A 4,572-nucleotide genomic window follows, 5' to 3' on the forward strand; every position below is an offset into this window, starting at 1 on the left:
ATATGAATTCAATCTCTGATGCATTCAGGAACCAAACCAATAATCCGACTTATCATTTCTCGTCCTGCTGCGTTGAATCATTTTCTTCTTCACTGTTTTATGAAAAGTCTTTTTGTCTTTCAGTTATTTACTTTAACTTTTCAACATATGGCTGTTTTGTTTTTATCCCTGATATAAAATATAAATCTGTGTTTATTATTATTATTATTATTATTATTATTATTATTATTATTATTATAGCTTTTTATTTGCCCACAACTTCATTTCTGTTTTAGACCTGGGAACATTTATTATTTCTTTTCATGTAACAGAAAAAGATTTTAACTTCTGACTGTCTAGCTAGCTGCCGTTAGCTAAGTTAGTGCTCCTATTGGCTGATTCGGCCCAAAGTCCTGCTGATTAGCTACTGTTAGCAGCAGTTAGCAGCAGTTAGCAGCAGTTAGCGGTCTGTCCTGTCTGTGAGTCTGAACCACACAGGTGAGACTTTTTACATGCTGCAGCTTTAAAGTTGAACAAACAGAGAACAGGAAAGACGAGTCGGACACTGAAGCTTTTATTTCATTCTTTTTTATTTTTCAATCATCTTTTTCATCCTGCTGCGTATTTGCGATGACGTAGTTCTAATATATGATGCGTTATATGAAGGTGTGTCAGAAAAGGTGCAAACATCAGCAAACACAAACAAAGATAAAGAGAGTTCAGGCTCCACGTCTCAACATCGTCCTCCCGCCCGCCACAGGGAATCTGTCGCTTGGTTATGACATCATCATTTAGCGCCGCTGGATGTCCGCAGTGCTGCGAACCTCTCTGAGCGGCAGCGACAGCGCTCCCTACACGCCGAGTCTCTCATCGCTTTTGGATCAAGTTACAGTGAAAGTCCAGCAGGTCGACCCGGAGGGCGGTTCTGACAGAGAAGAGTGAACAGGAAGTATACTCATCAGGGGCGGAGCCTGTGGGCGGGGTCTGGGGGCGGAGCCGACCTGCTGCTCTCTCAGTCACAGACTTTGACTGTGGCGTGTCCTCTCTACATGGTCTAGTTCTGGCGCTGCCTTCAGGTGCAGACAGACACAGAAACAGCAGGAACCGTTGTGAGTCTGCTGGACCAGTGAACTCGTGTTTTATGTAGAAAAGACAGTTAAAGGACGATGACGATGAATCTGTGAGATATTTTTCACTTCTTTACTTTTTCATCCACTGACAGCAGAATCCTCTCATGTAGAATGTGTTGCTCTTCTGGCGCCCTCGTGTGGCTCACACAGGTAATCACAACCTGGAGCTGTTCACCACTTTACAACACGCTGCAGTGACATCACAGTGACCTCACAGTGACGTCACGGTGATGTCACAGCGGTGGACGAAGAGAGAGGAAGTTCAAAGTCAGAACTTTAATTTATAGAATACATTAAAGTTCTGACTTATTTGTGTCTGAATTTGTTCTCAAATCTTGATCAAATGATTTTAAAGGTGAATTTACAAATTCCATTCTGGACTCTGAATGTCAGAACTTTTTGTACAGCGGTCCTGGTCCTGGTTCAGCTCACGGCTGAAGCTTCGATCTCGTCACAGAGACTCTGATTCTGTTTCACTCTCTCGTCTGTTTGGATCTCTCAGTCTGAACTCTGATCGTCTGCAGAGATCAAAGTAAAATGTGAAAAAGATCCAAATTAAAGAAAAGAGACTGAAATGTCTGAAGGTCATTCTGACATCTCCGAGAAACATTTTTCACTTTCCCACTAATAAAGCGGGTCTTCCTGACGGTTCAGCAGCGGTTCTGATGGTGTCAGCCTGTGTTTGAGTGGACCTGTAGAAGTAGACCTGGTAGAGAGGACACTCGTGTGGACACATTCCTGCCGAGTGGTTTGGTTCTGTAGAAACATCAACAGCTCATTCACTCGTCACAAACATTTAACGACCCCCCAAAACTGGAAGACTTTCTCAGAGGCAGTACGGTGGATTGTGATTGGTTCGTTCCTTCGGTCCGTTCGTCCATTTTATCCAACCAGCAGAACAAAGAAACCAAAACGATAAACCTCAGAGAAAAGAAAGTGAAAACACCTGGGCTGTGGCAGCCAATAAGAGTCATCCCCCTACAGCCCCGCCCACCCTGACTCCGCCTCCTTCACCCTCTCAGTGTGATGTCGTCTGATGGGAGCGACCGACTTCCCCAAAAATCATCTTTACATGAATTTAATCTCTGATGCATTCAAGAACCAAACCAATAATCCGACTATCACTTCTCTTCCTGCTGCGTTGAATCTTTTATTTCTTAAAGTGCTTCAGTTTTCATTCGTTTACTTCATTTACATTTAAACATACGGTCTTTAACATTTTGTTGTTTTGATCCCTGATTTCAGATATAAATCTGCGTTATTATTATTATTATAACTTTTTATTTTTTATTTGCCCATGACTGAGAAAAAAAAAGCCTGAATTCTGAGAGAAGTTGTAAAAAGAAGAAATTACATTTTTGACATTTTGCAAATTTGGAGACGTCAGAATTGTGTGAAAATGTCAAAGTGTCGACTTCACTTCAGTCACATTCATGAATTTATTAATTTTTGAATGTATTTCTCTCTCTGGTCTCAGGATGGAAACGACTTTGTAATCAAGTTTTGTATCTCTGTGCAGAAATGTCAAATCTGTGCAAAGTAACAATTATGGCACAAACAAGCTTCCGTAGTTTCTCTCCTGCAGTGTCAGCTGTACAAAGTGTTTTCCACACGTTTATTATCATGAAGGCAGTGTTTGAACTTCAGGTGTTTTATTTTGAAGGGCTGAGCGGCGTCGTTGTAAACCACAAGATGATCCGGATGTTTTTGGGAAACTCGGTCAGTAACGTCTGAGACGAGTAAAGGGTTCGAGGAAGAGAAGAAGAAGAAGAAGAAGAAGAAGAAGAAGAAGAAGAAGAAGAAGAAGAAGAAGAAGGTCGGTGAGGGCAGTGCAGCGACGCCTCTGAACAAACATTAAAGGACTAAACCGCTGTTTTAAACATGTTTTAGTGCAAGTTGATTTCAGAAGAAATGAAGTGAAACCGAACTGAAGGATTCAGGAGAAAATCATCAGGAAAGTAAAATCATTAGTTTAAATGTATTTAAATAATATGAATCTTGATTAATAATGTTTGTTTGTGCTGAGGAGACGAGCAGCGAGTCCTGAACTACAGCGTGACGTTCAGACGAGGTCGGAGAAAAACAGCTCACGGTTTTCGGGGCAGTGATTTCAGTGTAAAGGAAGCAGGGCAGTGTTAACATGTTACTAACCCTCCCATCAGATGACACCTGAACGCAGCACAGAGCAGGAATCAGGACGCTGGTGACGCTGTGAGAAACAGTCAGAGTGTGTCTGTGATGTCATCAGCGAGAGTCCTGATTCCCAGGTTCCCTCAACACATCACGAGAGACATGTCCAAATATCAGCCTCAACTGGAAACATGGACGCAGAACTGTTGTTGTTGTGATAAAGTCGAAACTGTGACCTAAAGAATTCAAAATAAAAATAATCAATAATCCAAAACAATAATGAAACCCTAAGATGAGTTCCAGAGGAGCCTGATCAAACAAGCTGATCTGATTCATGTGGAGAGTTTAAGACAAATACTTTGTGTCCAGGTGCATCACAGAAAAGTTCCCAATCAGTAACCAATAATCAATAATCATACAGATCGATGGCGTGCCACAGAACCAGAGGTGTTCCACATCTGACCTCAGGAAAAAAAAAAGTTTAAAACCACCAAAACTTCATCAGCTGTCAACATAAGAACCAATCACAACGCTGGAGACACTGCTGCAATACTGATTGGGCGGAGCCTGCTGATGACATCATCAGGTTGGCCTTGGTCAGATATAAACATAAACCCCGCCTCTTCTGATTGGCCCGTGAGCTGAAGACATCAGCTCATAAAACTGTTTCTACACATAAAATGCCCTTTTTCAAAAAAGTGCACCAATCAGAGCTCAGCGCTGCGACCGTGTGGCAACAAAACATCCAATCGTGTTCAGAGAAGGACAACGTGTGAAAGTGTGAGGCTTGTACATGCTGCTCGCCACGGTGACATCATCAATAGACTGTTGCCATGGCAACGTATCATATATTACATCATCTCATGTACATATATCTACAGAAGAGATCAGAGATTCCAACTTCTGAGTTTAAAGTCGGAATTCTGGAAAAAAATACAGATTTTGTGAAATAAAGTGTGAAAAGTATGAAGGGAAATTCTGGAGAAGAAAGATGATTCTGGACACTTCTCTTCTGTACATACAGTATAATATCACATTTCATATTCTCTCACATCGTATCTCATGCGGAGTGTTCGAGCGGGCCGGGACAGTTCAGGTACCAGAGTGGACTCGTCCGGTTCAGACCGGATCACAGTCACACAACTCGGCTGTTAGTGGCGCCATCAATCATTCACATCCTCCGAATGGCCGCGAGGCCTCGTCTGCTTTTTGGAAATACATCATGCAATGTTTCTGCCTGCCGCTCCTCAGCACTGTGAAACACACAGCTGTTCAGACCCTGAACGCAGCACGTGATCAGACCCTGAACGCAGCACGCGCGTCACGTTCCTGC

At 42.5% G+C, this 4,572-nt stretch overlaps 1 protein-coding gene across 2 annotated transcripts in view; it reads right to left on the reverse strand.

The window, feature by feature from the left end:
* Positions 1–582: 582 nt before the first annotated feature.
* Positions 583–4,572, reverse strand: part of LOC119004436 (fibroblast growth factor 12-like) — a 46,812-nt gene continuing 42,822 nt past the window's right edge. For both annotated transcript variants that reach the window (XM_037071362.1, XM_037071353.1), the window contains exon 5: positions 583–4,572. This exon is cut by the window's right edge and continues 1,077 nt beyond it. The gene's annotated coding sequence lies outside the window, so the exon portion shown is untranslated.

This window comes from Acanthopagrus latus, chromosome 2 (genome assembly GCF_904848185.1).
Source record: "Acanthopagrus latus isolate v.2019 chromosome 2, fAcaLat1.1, whole genome shotgun sequence".
NCBI lineage: Eukaryota > Metazoa > Chordata > Actinopteri > Spariformes > Sparidae > Acanthopagrus > Acanthopagrus latus.